The sequence below is a fragment of the Odontesthes bonariensis genome, chromosome 14 (genome assembly GCF_027942865.1).
Source record: "Odontesthes bonariensis isolate fOdoBon6 chromosome 14, fOdoBon6.hap1, whole genome shotgun sequence".
Classification (NCBI taxonomy): domain Eukaryota; kingdom Metazoa; phylum Chordata; class Actinopteri; order Atheriniformes; family Atherinopsidae; genus Odontesthes; species Odontesthes bonariensis.
In genome coordinates, this window is record NC_134519.1 from 28,542,580 (window position 1) to 28,560,004 (window position 17,425).

The 17,425-nt window shown below is 47.8% G+C and overlaps 1 protein-coding gene across 1 annotated transcript in view; it reads left to right on the forward strand.

The window, feature by feature from the left end:
* Positions 1 to 17,425, forward strand: part of gpr158b (G protein-coupled receptor 158b) — a 91,937-nt gene that overhangs the window by 29,068 nt on the left and 45,444 nt on the right. The window lies entirely within an intron of this gene.

Here is a 17,425-nt window from a genome sequence, read left to right on the forward strand (position 1 = left end):
GATCCAAGCAAGCAGAACAGGATCCAAGCAAGCAGAGCAACATCCAAGCAAGCAGAGCAAGATCCAAGCAAGCAGAACAGGATCCAAGCAAGCAGAGCAACATCCGATCCAAGACAGCAAAACGAGAGCCAAGCAAGCAGAACAAGATCCAAGCAAAGCACCATCCAAGCAAAGCAGAGCAAGATCCGATCCAAGAACAGCAAAACGAGATCCAAGCAAAGCAGAGCAACATCCAAGCAAAGCAGAGCCTTAACGCACTTCACCTGACCACCTAGGAAGTTAAAGTCACCGTGAGCGTGCATATTTTCCTATCCACACAATTAAAAAGCCATAAAGCATGACACAATGACCTCTGTCATTGCTGTTCGTGCCATCAATTCCGGGAGCGGTTTTAATGATTTGACTTCATCCCAAATTTATTTGCGATCTTAATCAGCATCTTTCATGCAAAGTTAAGCCCTCCAGTGGCTCTTGTTTTATTTAACAGAGGCACAGCTGCACAATTTTTTTTTTTTTTTTTTAAATATACCGGTAGGCAGCTATTCTAAGTGGAAAAACCTTTCAATGACCCATTGAAAACTACCTTCCCAACAGCACAAACTCCAGCTAGCTGAAACTTTAGGTTATTTACATAACCCCGGTTCTCTGAGTAATATGAGTGAGATGTCTCACTATGGGATGCACGCCCCCGCTGCAGACCTCAGAAGCATCAATCTCATTACGCCAATCCTGATTGGCTGGTGAAACGTGTCCGTCCGCACCAGGTAGTCCCACCTACCTTAAATACCTCCTGCGGACGGCACCACGTCATTCAAGATAAGCACCTCTTCTCACTCGCCCAAGCAAGAAGGGTTGTCTGGTGAGACATCTCACTCATATTACTCAGAGAACCGGGGTTATGTAAATAACCTAAAGTTCTCTTTCATAATATTTCGCTCGATGTCTCACTATGGGATATGGTTGCTCCCGTATTGCCAGACAAGCTTATCCAGCGTCCACCAACCCATAGGGATAAGTACACTGTTCCAATCAGGACAGCAAAACCGCTCTAGCCACGCACGGAGCGGAGACGTCCAGCATATAGAAACGGACAAAAGTGAGAGGCGAGGACCAACTCGCTGCAGCACAAACGTCCTGAACAGTGACTCCCCTGAATAAGGCCCAGGATGCGGCCAAGCCCCGAGTCGAGTGCGCTCGCAGGCCCACAGGTGGCTGCAAACCCTGACTCGTATAAGCCAAAGCAATCGCCTCCACCACCCAGTGGGATAGACGCTGCTTTGTGACAGGTTTCCCCTTATGAGGGTTAGCCCAGGAGACGAACAGCTGATCGCTCCTCCTGAAACCCCTCGTCCTGTCCATATAAGTGCTCACTGCACGGACCGGACATAACGCATGCGACATCTGCTCACCTGGTGAGGCAGCAAAAGCCACAAGGTCAATAGGAGAACATGAGCCCACCACCTTAGGCACAAAGGCCGGGTTGGGCTTCAAAATTATCCTCACATCCCCCGGAAAGAGCTGAGCGCATGAGGGATGCACTGAGAGCGCATGGATGTCACTGACCCGTTTAGCCGAAGCCAAAGCCAGCAACAACACTGTCTTGAGAGACACGTGTTTCAAGTCTGCCCCCTCCAGTGGTTCAAAGGGAGGGCCCTTAAGCCCTTTCAGGACCACGGCCAGATCCCATGGTGGTACCAGCGGTCTGGACACGGGGAGAAGCCTGCGCGCTCCCTTCATAAAGCAGCAAACCAGCGGGTGCTGGCTCGCTGTTAGCTTCCCGAAACCCACGTGACAGGCGGCGATAGCCGCCAAGTACACTTTAACCGTGGAGAAAGCTTTTCCTTTGTCAATCAGGTCCTGCAAGAATGACAATATCACTCCTACTGGACACTGAAAAGGAATGTGGCCATTTCTGTGACACCACCCCTCAAACACTCTCCACTTACAGTCATACAGAGACCTAGTGGAGGAGGCTCGAGCGTTTTGTATAGTGGAAATCACCCGCTGTGAAAGACCCACAGCTGACAGATTTAGCCACTCAGGGGCCAGGCCCACAGTGCCAGGCGCTCTGGGTGCGGGTGGAAGACCGCTCCCCCCCCCTGTGATAGCAGGTCCCTGCGAAGCGGGAGCTGCCAGGGCTGAGCGCACATCAGCTGATATATCTCCACTAACCAATGCATCGCAGGCCAATGCGGAGCTATCAAAATCAGTGCGTGGCCGTGCTCCCTCACTCTGGACAGAGTGGGGGGTATCAAGGCCAGGGGGGGGAATGCGTAAAGACGCTCGCGCGGCCAGGCGTGCGCTAGTGCGTCTATGCCGAGGGGAGCATCCATGCTGCGGAGAGAGTAAAACAGCGCGCACTGCGTGTTGTCTCTCGATGCGAACAGATCCACCACGGCCCGGCCGAAACGTGCCCATATCTGTTCCACAATCTCCGGGTGCAGAGTCCACTCCCCGTATACCGGCGCGCCCCTGGACAACAGGTCCGCACCCGTGTTCAGGACTCCCGGGACGTGCGTCGCTCTCAGGGAGAGGAGACGACCACAGCTCCACAGGATCAGTCTGCGTGCCAGCATATGCAACTGACGGGAGCGTAATCCCCCCTGACGGTTGATATACGCCACCGTAGTCGTATTGTCCGTCCTCACCAGGACATGGTGACCCATGAGAGACGGAAGGAAATGTTTCAGGGAGAGGAACACCGCTGAAAGTTCCAGAAAATTTATGTGAGAGCGCTGGAGATCCACACTCCAGCGGCCCCTCACAGACCGGCCCTCGTGAATTCCGCCCCAACCTGTCAGGCTGGCGTCCGTAGTGACCACTTTCCTGGACAGGACGGAACCCATGGGCACCCCGTGGGTCAGAAAGGACGGGACCCGCCAGTGGCGCAGTGCCCTGGCACACCCCGGTGTGACCAGCACTCTCCGTGCGCCATGACGCACGGGATCCAGCCCGCATGAGGCCACCCAGAGCTGGAATTCCCTCATGTGGAGCCGGCCAAGATGGACTACGAGTATGGCAGACGCCATCAGCCCGAGTAACCGCAGACATAATCTGAACTGAACAGATTTGCCTGGACGGAAGAGCGCGAGACATGCCCTGAAAGCTTTCACTCGGTCCCCCGAGAGACGCGCTGTGAAAGTCACCGAGTCCAGGGATAATCCCAGAAAGATTATGCCCTGTGCCGGGGACAGCATGCTCTTTTCCGCGTTTATCACGAAACCCAGATCGGATAGGTGTCGTATGAGAATACGCGTGTGCGCCCTGGCCTCCTGCTCCGATTGTGCCAACAGCAGCCAATCGTCCAGATATGTGGCCAAGCGGATGCCCTGCCGTCTCAGCGGGGCTATTGCCGCTTCCGTGCACCGCACAAACACCCTCGGGCTTAAGGACAGACCGAAAGGGAGCACGCGGTACTCGTAACAGATCCCCTGGAAAGCAAATCTCAGATACTTTCTGTGGGGAGGATATATCGGGATGTGGAAATACGCGTCTTTCAGATCGACAGAAGTGAACCAGTCGTTCTGTCTCACAAGACGCAGCAGGGATGCGTGTGTTAGCATCCTGAACTTGTATTTCCTGAGATATTTGTTCAGAGCACGTAGATCCAGGATAGGGCGAATTCCGCTCCCCCCCCGTTTGGGGACCAGAAAATACCTGGAGTAAAAACCGCTCTGACACTGTGCGGGAGGTACGACACAGATTGCTCCTTTGTTTAACAGTGAGAGGATTTCCTCCTGTAAAACACGAGCTGACTCTCCCTGAGCCTGGGAGTATATTATACCGGCGAATCGCGGGGGAACAGCGGCGAACTGCAGCCTGTAGCCCCTCGAGATCGTCTTTACCACCCAGGGTGAGGCTGCGAGAGCGGCCCATCGCTCCCATCTGGGGGAGAGAGTGGACACACACCGCAGCCCCTCCGCCGTGAGAGGCCCCAGCCGCGGTGCGACGGCGCCCTCTCCTGGCGGAACAGTGACATGACCCCCGGGTGACGCTGCGCGTTTCTGCCCGGGAGGACAGAGCAGCGGCCGGGCCCACACACCCCTCGCCCCGGGGAAAGCCGTGGCTTTTCGCCGAGGGGGGACAGCGGGCGTCACCACCACGCTGCTTATTTTGATATTTTGTTTGGCTTTTGTTAGCTGAGCCCTCGGCCTTCGGCCTGGATGCTGCAGCGGGACACATTTTATTTTCTTTACAGAAATGTGTGTGCTTGTGCGTGCTTGTGGACATGAGAGAGGGGCAACTGCTGAACCCTCCGCCGTCAAATGTCCGTCTCCCCCGGTCTGCTCTGGCACGGTCCGTGGCAGCCGGGAGACGGGGGCGTGGTGGGCCTCCGGGAGCACGCTCAAAAGCCGAACAGGTGGAGCTGGTGAACGGGGAACATCCAGCTGCATCACCGGTGAAGAGAGGGGCGATCAGGCCGCTCTCTTCTTCTTCCTGGCCTGGTTGAAGACAGCTTGCACGGGCTGTGCCGGCGGAGCTGCAGCCGGGACCAAGGGCTTCCTGGGCCAGCCGGCCCGAGCGGGCGGGGGGCCCGGGGCGAGCTGGGGTTTCGTCTGTTTGGGCGTTTTAAACTGCGAAACCTGGGAAGCGGCCTGTGTGAAGCTTTTACGCTGCACAGTCGGAGAGGGAGCCGGGGACTTTCGAGGGAGGCAGAGCCGGAGAGCTTCATCCTCCTTCTTTTTGGCTTCACACCGCCGTTGCATCGAGTCCAACGCGGAGCCGAAAATCCCCTCCGGGACAATGGGCATGTCCAGGACGTCTCTCTGTCTGACAGGTTGGCGAGGTTGAGCCACCTCGCTCGTTCCTGCAGAACCATCGTCCCCAGCGCTTTTCTCGTGGCCCGGACCGCGCAGCGTTGGACACGGAGACACAGGTCGGTGATGACCGGTATCTCCTCCCACGTAGCTGGGTCCTGAGTTTGCCCAAAATCCTCACACAACTCAGCCTGGTAAGCCGTGAGCAGGGAGAGGACATTGAGCGCTCTGGCCGAAAGCGCCACCGCCTTGTAAGCCTTTTCAGTCAGGGCTGACTGAAAACGGTCGGACTTGGACGGCAGACTGGGGCTCCGGGAGGACACCGCTGACAGCCGGGGGTGAAGGTGGGCTGCAACGAGTGGCTCCATCGGAGGCATGCGGAGCAGACCCAGGCTCTCCATCGCCTCACAGTCGAGGGACGAGGCCCCGGGAATCGGGCTCCTGCTGCTGTATGGGCGGTCTCTCCATGAGCGCGCCACCTCATCCAGCAGCTCTGGGAAGACGGGGAGAAGTTGCTTCGTCGCGCTCTTGGCCAAGGGCAATTTCTTCCCCTCGTAGCGGGATCTGGAGGTCTCAGCTACGACAGCAGGCCAGGGGATGCAAAGCCGGGCAGCAGCGCGTTTGCACACGTCGAGCATGTCCGAGCTGGCGAGGGGAGAAGCTGGTGTGCTGCTCTCATCTCCATCCCGAGAGGCGACGGAGGCCGTGGGCTGTGCAGCCCGGGCCGGAGTGATGAAGATGTCTTCCTCGTCTTCATCCTCTGATATGAGGAGGTCCGAGGCGGCATCTTCATCGTCCCCATAGTCCAACAATAGGACGTCTTCCTCCTGCGGGGGATCCGCGGCTAGGTCGAGCTGGGAGCCCCAGCTGGCGCTAGCCTCCGGTACCGCCACCGCAACAACCCCTCTCTCCTCTCCACCCTCGACGGCGGCGCCGTCGGAAGGGAGATAGGGGTCATGTCCAGACAAGCTAGCTTGGCGGGCTAGCCGTCTGCGGAGACTCTTGATGGTGAACACCGCACAGTGTTGACACGAGCCGGGGACGTCGATAGCCAGCCGGGCGTGTTGCAGCCCCAGGCAGCTCGAGCAGACCTGGTGTGGATCTTTACTCGATATCTTGTTCCCACAGCGACAGGGACGGGCCCCGGAGTCTCCGTGCCCTCTGGTGTGAGGGGTTTTGTCCTCCATTCCTCGCGAGCTGGTGTGCAGGCAGGGAGTTGAGGCAGTTAACTGGTGTGCTAACTGTGAAGCCGAGAGGATAGCTGGTGTGCTAACGCTCGGGACTCGAACAGCCGTGGTGAGGCGCCGAGGACAGTGCTGGCCAAGCCGTGGAGAGGCGAGGAAAGCACTGAGTTCGATCTGGTGTGACCGACGAAGCAAAATGTATCCAAGGCTAGGTAGCGCCCGGCGACAGAAGCTGAGTAAGATCCGTCTGCGGACAGTTAAGCTAGCTAGCCAGAGGACGCGAGATATGCTCCGAGTGAGAAGAGGTGTTTGAATGACGTGGTGCCGTCCGCAGGAGGTATTTAAGGTAGGTGGGACTACCTGGTGCGGACGGACACGTTTCACCAGCCAATCAGGATTGGCGTAATGAGATTGATGCTTCTGAGGTCTGCAGCGGGGGCGTGCATCCCATAGTGAGACATCGAGCGAAATATTATGAAAGAGAACATCAGCTTATAGCAAGTTTAAGTAAAAATATACTGAAAATCTAGCTGTGGCAAGATGACACGTAGCATGGCAATTTGCATCAACAGGGCATCACAATGGCTTTAGTAAGCAGAGAAACAGGATGCCATTTATTTCAAACTTCCAAGAAGACCGGCAGCCTCCAAAATGACAAAATGAGAAGAGGCAAGTGCTTCCTAACACGAGCATATCACATGCATAAGTCGTATACAAATTCCCAGAGCGACACTCAGTATTTGCAAGCAAGAAACTAAAGGGAAGAAAGAGAAGCCTCCAGTGTTTCCTGCAACATGTTTCTCAGAGGTTCATCTTGCACCAGTACTTACTGGACAGATTGCTCTTTTATCAGTTCACAGCTGAAATCAGCTTTTACAGGCTGCTTCTCACAGAAGGAAAAAGGACAACGCTCCTCCTGAAGGGATAAAGGCTCGTGTATACTTCGCAGCAGTGTGTCGCAGTGAGCTTGTCGCAGACACGACGCAGTTTTTTTTTTTTTTTTTTTTTTTTTTTTTTTGCCTTGAAGCGCTGTCTGCGCTATGTTAATCCCACGCCACAACGCAAGAGGGACAATCACGAACAAGCTAGGATTGTGGGTGTTACGGTTACGGAGGTCATTCAACAACAATGCGACTGGACGAATGCGCACTTTGATTGAGATGCAGGTGATCGATCTAGAAATAGAGAAATATTGCTACTACTGGAGCTGGCAGAGAGGGAAAGAATCGTCACGGTTAGCAACCCGGAAATACGCATAGTGTAGAGCGGATGTAGAGTTGACCAATCAGAGGCCTCCTTCTCTCCTCCCTGCGGCGATATCTGCGGTGAGTTACAATTTTGAGGAGGTGCACCAGAATGTCTGCGTAGGGGGGGGCATGTCTGTGTTAACTGCGACACACACGCAGACGACCTTGTTTCCGAGTATAAATCAGGCTTAGTTGTGGCATCAACCGTGGGGACGATGGTTGAAATGTTTTGATGTCATGCAAATTAGCATGCCATTTGCTGCGCAAGAGCCAATCACAATCAGGCTGGTGTTACGCGAAGTGGCCGGACGCTTGTCCACAAAGCATCACAAACATATGCTGTAGAACTGCTACAGATGTCAGATCCTTTAAATCATCGAGTGCATCACTGATCTCAAGTGCCATCTTGTGTTTATGCTCAAGCCTTTAAACACAAAACTGTTGGACGCATTGTGCCTGAAATTGTCCCCTAAATGGCCCCAAAGAACGAGTGAGGACGGCAGGGATTGTTTGGACGGGAAGCACAAAGCCGTTGGCCAGTACGTATGATTCTCTTAGTATATGAGCATCGCAGCTCACACAGCAGTGCTCAGGAGAGCAGTATGTATCCTTATGATATGGTGTTATTTGTAGCTTAGAGGACTGCTTTATAGAGCATAAGACTAGCTATCTTATTGTCAGTTATAGAGCGTTAAATAAAGGATTCCTGTTAGAGGCAATAGCTGTGTTTTACTGGACAAGTCTCTTTAAAATCGCTCTATATGAGCGTCTGTAGAGACCTCCACTGTTTAAAAATTTATAATTCCCAGAGCTCATTTACCAGTTGAATAATTATTCAAAGGTAGTTCAGTCAGCCAAGTACACTTAGGCTCCATAGTTAACGATAGCCTAGCTAAATCGCCTCTTACTGCTGCTTTTGTTAAGCAAAAATGCAGCTAAGTAGTGATGTTTCACTGTAGGTCTCTGGAGGTTGTTATACGACAAAGTGCATTCCTATAGCAAACAGGGTAGCATCCTGACGTTCTTCTCTTCAGGATCAAAACCTTTCAGGGCCTATCAACGATGAGCCGAATTAATACAAGCAGAACATACATGAGCAATAATAATCACAGTGGATCTACATGAGATCAATTCGACCACAGCCACAGTTGGGCTTCATTCACAAAATGCTTTAGTATCCATCCATTCTTCATCCATTGAGCATGGGATTCAGTTCATGACACCGTGGTCATTCAGCAGCCGAACAGCTCTGACTTTGCATTCTCCATGCACAGAATTGATTCTCCCTCCACTGAGTTCACAGTGAAACCCTGAAAACTTGTCAATGAATCTCTGATTTTATTATAAAAGCACTCACTTCACTTTACCTGGCAGCTTGCATTCAATACAGTGGAAAAAAATAAAAATAAAATAGACTTGCTTGCTGGTGGATAAACGAGCAATGCTGTAGCTAGCAACTGAGAGGAGGAACTAGTCCAAACAATGTTTCCGACATTGACCGAGGAAAGGCAATAGTTGTTAATCCGCTGACTCACATCACCTCCCACTGTATCCACAGGCACAAGCACTCACACCCGACACGACAGGTGACGCCGCACCCATGCAGACAATGCCGATCAACAGCGTGTGCGCCAGAGGCGCGCGCTCCACCTTAGAGCATCACCGCGAGGATCCACGGACCAATAGTCACGCAAAATCATGTGAATCGGTGTAAAATAAGCCGCGTGTCTAACCGCGGCAAGCCCTGCCACGTACAGGAGCCCGCCGCGGCCTACCTTGACTCTGACTGCGGCGCGCTGTGACAGCTCGCCCGGTGTCGCGTCTTGGCTCGGCTGAATGTCCTCCACGCGTCCATCTCATCTCAGCCGAATCTCAGCCGAATCTCCGACTCCGCCGGCAGCGGGGATCCATGCCGGACGACAGGGTAAGCAGCACAATAATAATACTAGCATCGGCGCGTATGCTAATCGGAGTTACGTCTTGTAAGCAGAAGCAAAACTTTTTGCTCCTACGCGGGGAGCTGCTGTGGAAGCTGCAAGCAGAGAGCAAAAAAAAGCAGTGACAGCAAACCAAGTTTAAATGAAGTGCCCCAAATGCTAGCATCCAATTGCGAGCATCAGTTGATTACCCATTGAGCGCAGCTGGCCATAAGGGTTGGGTCGGCGTCAGCCAATAGGCAAAGGGCGCGTTGACTACGTGGTCTGCCAGAACTAACGCGATGCTCCATTTGTCCAATATAGAAGTAACAAATGCATGGAGCAGTTTTTCTGCATCACTCTGAGACAAGATGTTCCTGATTTTAACAATATTACGAAGGTGAAAGAAGTTAGTCCTAGAAAACTGATTTATATGTGCGTCAAATGATAAATTCTGATCAAAAATAACTCCAAGGTTCCGCACTGTAGTACGAGAAGCCCAGAAAATACCATCTAGAGTAATTGTATAGCTAGACAATTTCTCCCTGAAGTGCTCAGGTCCAAAGATAACGACTTCAGCTTTGTCTGAGTTTAGAAGCAGACAGTTCTGAGTCACCCAGGTCTTTATGTCTTTAAAGCCCAATTCGCACGGGATAAGTATTACCCATGGACCCCCCGTAATTCGGAATAATTAAGGAGAATGTCTGAGTTCTTAGTCCTGTGCGAATGCGCCATGTCCGTGATTTGTGGGGTAATAATTCCGCCGCGAATTACCTACTGTATTTCGGCGAAACACACACGTCCTGTGGTAATTTAAGTCCCGTCTGAACGCACACCTGTGTTCAACCTATGTGTACAACCAGGTACAACGGGGCAAAACAGGAAGTTACGACAATTACGGAATAGCCGGTCATGATGTCTGTGATTTCAGTAAATTACAGACTTTTGCTTGTCCCGTCCGAATGCGCCACAAAAAATTACAGAGGTGCGGGGGTAGTTGCGAATTACCAGTGATCCATAGGTAATACTTATCCCGTGCGAATTGGGCTTAAGACATGCTTGTAGTCTGACCAACCTACTGGGTTCACCTGGTTCAACTAACCAATTGGTATTGAAATTGGTATAAAACAGTTAAAACATCCATCCATTTTCTATACCCGCTGAATCCGTCGGGTCGCTGGAGCCTATCCCAGCAGTCATTGGGCAGGAGGCGATATACACCCTGGACAGGCCACCAGTCCATCACAGGGCCACACACACTCACACCTATGGACAATTTTTTTAGAAACACCAATTAACCTAACATGCATGTTTTTGGATAGTGGGAGGAAGCCAGAGTACATGGAGAGAACCCACACATACATGGGGAGAACATGCAAACTCCACACAGAAAGGCCCCAGCTGGGAGTTGAACCTGGAACCTTGTTGCTGTGAGGCAACAGTGCCAACCACCACACCACCGTGCAGCCCAAGTTAAAATGTTGTTTTATAAAATTCTAAACTAGTATTCAGAGTTACTTGTTCTTTAATTCAGTTAGTATATTAAAAAACGTTTGCAGTTTATGTAAATGAATAAAAGCAAAGTGAACTCTGCCAAACAAGTGTTATAGAAAAAAAGATCCAAATTAAGATCTAAATCTAAAATGCTTTTTTTTACTTTGATCCTGCAGTCTGATGAAGGTAATCCATCAGCCCGTGACATGTCAAACGACCGTTTTACAGCCCTTTCATATCGACTGAGGAAAAATGAGGCCGGCCTCGGAACCGCTTAATTCCCTGCCCTTAGATGTGCGCGTTTGTGTGTTGCTGCTCGGGTGATTATAATTTCGCTGGGAAAAAGCAGCACTGGTGATGGAAGACACATGGAGCTGTGTGCTGCTGAGGCAGTTTGGAGGTGCACGCTGACATTAATCTAAGTTTCATAGCCGACATCAATCTCCCGTGCTGCATTTATGTTTTCTGGGTCTGAATTGTAACTAGTTTTATAGAACTATGAGCACAAACGGAAGGTGTGTTGATTGAAACAAGAGTTGATCGTGTCACAGTGTGTAAACAATTTTTCACTTGCATTTCATTTTACATGAAACATACCAAATTTATTCTCTGAAACCACATCAGACATCTCGTGTCTAAACATGAGCAGGTAACTATTTTACGTACGTATTCGTTGTGCTTTAAAACTAGCTGGCGAAGCACAGATGCTTCCGCTAAACGCATCAATTTGGATGCATGGAGGCCAATAAAAGTCTAAAATAAGCATCATATTTAATCTTTGCCCACCTCGCAGTCCCTGGGTATGACTCAATAATGAGTCCTCTGTTCTTGTGGAGTAAGCTAAAGATAAAGACATGGTGCATACATAGAGATATTTTTCTATTTTAAGGCAAACTTTCATAAAATCACGTTCGCCAATATATTTTTGGATAAAGCGCTCAAATGCTGTAATTTTTGTCTGAAGCGTCAACATCTTCAAGAAACAATTTACAATTTTAATTTGAACAAAATATTGATGAACACGGGGGTAAAGTCATTCGTCAGGTCTGAGTGAGATCTGCACTCGAAATTCAGCGAGACAATTTGGTTTGTTACTTTGACAGCAGTGGCGGCGTTAGCTTAGCTCACCCTCAAACCCTCATAGAAAGCAAAGCAGCTGCAAAGCCACAGCTTACTGATTCCAGGTGCAAACCCCCAAAGTGTGGTGCAGCATCATGTTCATCAGTCTCAAAACCCATCTCCATACAACCACATGCACCGACTTGTTACCCGCTGTTTCCAAATAGCAAAGATGGTTCTGTCTCATGTGTAATTCCGTTCACACCGAGGGCATTTCAGAAGTGGGACACAACATCCCTTCGCTGTCACTACCTTGTACTCCCAAAACTCCTGTATTAAGTGCCGAGCCTCTTGGTGGTTCTGAAGCACGCTACGCAGCCTCAGGTGGAAACACAAGCGTTTAGAATGGTGGTGATTAAGGCTAGCAGCCACGTCAGAGCTGATGAACTACGTCCGGTGGAAACCAGGGGTAACATCCGTACCATTATGGCTCCTGATAAATATAGTCACGCGAAAAGTAAATTTAACCCTCTTGGAATTCTATGGGGTTTTTTTTACGCATCAGGACATACATCATTTTGTCCTTGCTAGGTCTTGAAATTACATAAATAGAACCTCAGATTTACAACAACACATGACACATTATACTGTGTCAATATTCATCGAACAAAATCCACACCAAAATGCAGAAGCCACGTGTGAAAAACTAAGTCCATCCTCACTGCTTCCACAGGAATTAAGAGGGTAAGTAGCTGCCAGGTGCTGATGATCAGCTGGACTTGATTAACTGATCATCAGTAAGTGTGAGCACCTCTATGAAAGCAATTTTGTCACATAGCTGCTCTGGAGCATCCGGGTGTGTGTTAATGCAATGCCAAGGAGGAAAGACACCAGTAATGAAGCCAGAGAAGCAACTGTAGCCCGCAACCTAATCTGGAAAATTCAGTGATGTTTTGGTCAAAGTGAACTTCCATAGGAATAATGTGCTCGTGAGTGTGTGTACCTGCATTATTACAGATGTGTCTATGTGTGTGACATGAACCATCACGTAGCAAATGTGTGTAAATTTGATTGGCAAAGCCCTGTATATACACATGAAACTGGGTGGCAGACCACCAGTTATGGCCGATGAAGCTGCAAACTGGATCAATCTGGTCACAAGCCATTCAGTTTGACATCTATTTCTCTGTGTGTCTGTATCTGCCCGCAGGGAGTCCTTATCCCCTCCAGTCAGACAGGCAGAGACACTTTGGCCAAGACCAAGATTAATTCTATTAGAAAGAAATAATGAAAAAAAAAGTCCCATCATTGTCCCTTCCTGTGTTTTGTAGACTTTGATTTCACAGTTGGGTTTATCTTCTGAGAGGGAAGACACACATATAAACACTTAAAGGTTATCTTCAACAAGGCATGGACTGCAGCTTGCTCATACTCGGTTTGTTAATCAATGCCAGCTGGGTTGCTATTCATATTGTGTCCACAAATTATGAGAGTGCTTTCATGCTAATGGCAACTTCTTGAAACCGTTGAAGGACTTTGTCCCTCAAAGAAGCACCACGCAGTTGTGTTAACCGTTGCAGCATTTGGAGATAGTATCCACAAACCGTGAAAGATGACTCATCTTCCCACTGGACAATAGCATAAATAAATCTGGCTATGAAACAAAACCCCTACTGTGCTGTGAGTGTACCCAGCTTCACTGTGCACTTGAATTTATTTCTTAATTCCTAATGATTTCAGTCGGAAAGAGAAGTCTTCATTCGTATATCCAAGCGGAAGCCTTAACTTCAGTCATGGATTTTTCTTGTGTCCACACTACAGAAACTGTGGCTGATTGAAGTTCATAGAACTTCTTTTATCTTAGGATCTTGTTTAGTTTCTACTTCAAAAAGGGAGTTTTCCTTGCAAGAGTGGGACTATCTGTGAAGCAGCTGCATGACTAGACAAAAAGACATAGCTCTATGATGATTGATTGAATGTTCAAGCGATACACTTGAAACAGCCATTATAAAAAATGTAAATGTTGGTTAAAAATAAAGTTCAACTTTTTTTTTTTCTTTTGCTCAAATCCTCCCAGTTCACTTTTCAAAGGAGCACCTGCAAACTTGTGTCATTCAGTCTGTACCTGACAGTATGAGATAAATGAGGGGGAAAAAAAGAGGTTGAATCTCAGGGGTGTGAGGATCACATACTTTGTTAAAAAAAATTGAAATCTTGGATACATCATAACTCCTTCCAGGCCTGCTTGTCATTACAGGTGCAACACCGAAACACAGATTTATTGCATTGGTTTACTCTGCCAAACATTTATACTTCAGGTCAGACATTTATACTCTCTGCAGCACATCTTTCTTGTTGCTTCCCAGTTTAGAGATACGGGGCTGTTTGTCAGCTTCGAAAAACAGCTTATCTGTGCAGAAGTTCAGCAGGGATGTTTGGCATGCACAGCTCTTCCAGGTCATGAAAACATGAAAAATAGAATGTTGGCTAGGGAGAGTGCCTCTGAAATACCACAAGGATACTTTTAACATTACATTTTTGTGTTCTTTGATCGGAAGCAATAACCAAAAGACTTTTATTTTTATGCTGTTTTGAAAATCAGTGACTGAGTCGTCGGGTATAAATACAGTTCTTTAGCTATCCACAGCAGCCATTCCCAAGGAAGTACACCATTTTCACTCCGCATGCAATTAAATGAACTATTCATGAATGTTCATGTGAAATTTATTGGAGCAAGTATGTGCCATGAGTGCCATGAGTGTACAGTTTCTCTGCTGGTGCCTTTGTGTGTGTTTAAGTGCGTCTTGGCTCCAGATGGTCTGTAAGCCCATGCAGCGCCCACGGTTGTCAGCTCAAGCTGGAATTATAAGGCTGCACGTAAATTTGTGAAAACAGCCCTCAATATTTTGTTTAGATATTAATCAGATTCCTTATTACTTGGCAAAGCTGACTAACATGTTTATAAGTGGGGCGCCTGCTGCTTTACGCTGGAGAGGAGCGTGTCAGAGAGTGTAGTAGAATCAGCGACATGACTGAAACAAGTTCATGAACCGAGACCAAACACTTCAGTGGGCCTGAGAAAGAGCATAATTATCAGTACGAGGAACAATTTTTACTCAAACCGAGGCCTTTTTATGACATGAAATTGATTTTTCCTTTTAGTGATAGAGTAGTCTGTAAACCACTGTTGCCCTTGTGCATTACTCGGTCCTAACCCTGCTTTCACTTGAGACCCTGACTCTCTATGAATAAGACATGTTAAAGTTTATAGAAGAGCCAAAATTTCTAAAGAAAATATTAAGGAATGTAAAAAAATGACCCACATTTTAGGAACTCTAGTTTCAATTTTATTCCACTCGATACCCATTCATTTTAACAGAATAAATGTGTTCAAAGTTTGGATTATTAACAGATTTGGAATTTTATCGAAATAAAAGGAATTAAATGAGTTGTAATGAGAATGTCAAAATTGTTGCTAAATACTGTTTGTTGAACAAGTAGCCCATTAAATGACTTTTCATTTTAGCTTAATGATGCTGTGTACCGCAGGGCTCCAGATTGACTTAAATGCACCCAAATTATTCCAGGGATTTTAGTGTTACAACGAGACATTTTAATGGTAAGCATTTGTGTCATATAATGTAATATCCCATACACATTGACAGTTATGCAAATTATTTGTAAACAGGAGTAAAACTACAGGTAAATGTCCTAACTCTTGTTGGGGTTTATGCTCTTTTTCAAGAGGATGTGATTTACATTTTGTAGAATGCATTTCTCCATTGGCCAATTTGTAAGCAACGTTGAATTTGATCATCATCTCGGACTTCTCACTGCTTCGATTTACTACTCACTCGTGCTGTAATGCTGCGGGGAGGGAGAGCACTTTGTTTGTGAGAAGAGAAGATTTTCGGATGCCTCTTTTTTTAAAAAAAGAGAGATGAAGACACCATGAGACTTCAACCGGGACGCTTTAATACAATTGTCAATTCTTAATCAGTTCTTGTCCAGTAGTTCATGTCAAAAACTTACTGACTTATATCGAGCAGTGAGATGTCCCTGTGATTACCTAACTGATCATAAATCTTTGCTACAGAAGAAGCCTCCCCTGTATCCTCTGTTCCATATGTGCTGCCAGAGATAGTAACTCAGGCTTTCTCCACATGTCTCTGTACCCAGACATGGAGTTAACACATGAGCAAAATTAAATCATCACACAATCAAACCCACATCATGACAGATGATGACAGATTTTTTTCTTTCAGTGTTTCATTTCTGAATGTTAACACTTTTACCAGTCATGCTTTGCAGTAGATGCAGTGCCATTGGCCATTTTCCCGCACATAGGCTACAGAAAATAAGCTGACCAGTCTTTACGAAATGCACATATTTTGACCATTTTGTTTTTGGTTAGCCGTCTTGTGAGGGGGACAGGAGAGATGGATGGTTTTATGGTTACCTGCCTGATGGTGTAAATTCCAGGCTGGAGCTTTCAGGACTGGGTCTGAATGTGTGGAATTGGAAACATGGCATTGATCCTAAAGAAAAAGCTATCATTTATTCTCCTCATCATCAGTATAGATATCTGTAGATAGCATCTGTTTTAATTTCACCAGGTGCTAGCATTTTTTCACTCTCGGAAAGTAGCCTAGATGTTGCAGTTTCAAAAGCACACACATTGTTGTAGAAGAGAATGTGGGGTAGAGCCAGTCAGAGGTAATATTTTTGCCTTCTCTCCCTTTGATTGGCTCTGACCTTGATACTCTTCCTCTACCAACTGGCAATATTAAGATGAAAATCTGTTCTGTCCCTATTTTAAGCTTAAGTTTGACTGCAGGAATCTGTTCTTATATTTATGTAGATATACATACATATATATATGTACTGTATATGTATATACTGTATATTTCTACAAGGTCTTTCCATTCATTCTCAGTTTTAGGGTGGTTTTGCCATCTGACAACAGAATAAAAAAAAAACGTGAAAGAGAGCAGTTTTATTGAGAATTCGGCTGTATTTGGTGGAGCATATATCAGTATAACTGTTCAGAATTTGTACAACACTGCCTTAACCACCACAAAAAAAACAGATCTTTATTCAATTCAGTCAAATCAATAAAATCCAATTCGATTTATTTGTTAGGAAGTTTTCAAAAGACGCTATACATAATAGAAAAGCTTCTCCTTCTTCATAGCCCTATTTTCCGTTAAGAACCAGTTCCCGTGCAGTGAAGTTATCCCATCAAGTGATTCGGGAAAAAAAAATCAGTTCTTGTGATTGAAACACGCCCGCTTTCACTCTGCAGGCAACCTTTCTTTTGTTAAGGGGGATCTTTGAGGAATGTTATATTCATAACTCTGTCTTTGGGCTGCGCGGCCGTGTGGTGGTTAGCACCGGTCAAATCCCAGCCGGGACCTTTCTGTGTGGAGTTTGCATCTTCTCCCCGTGTATGCGTGGGTTCTCTCCAGGTACCACGGTTTCCTCCCACTGTCCAAAAACATGCATGTTAGGTTAATTGCTGTCTCTAAATTGTCCTTCGGTGTGAGTCTGAGCGTGTGATGGACAGGCAACCTGTCCAGGGTGCACCCCGCCTCTCGCCCAATGACAGCCGGGATAGGCTCCAGGCCCCCTGCGACCCTAAATTGGATTAAGCGGGTATTGAAAATGGATGGATGGAACTGTTTTCATAGAGTAAAATTAAATTAAACTAAGAATTACCATTTCACTTCCACACACTTCCACACATGTGCAAACAGAGCTGAGCCAAC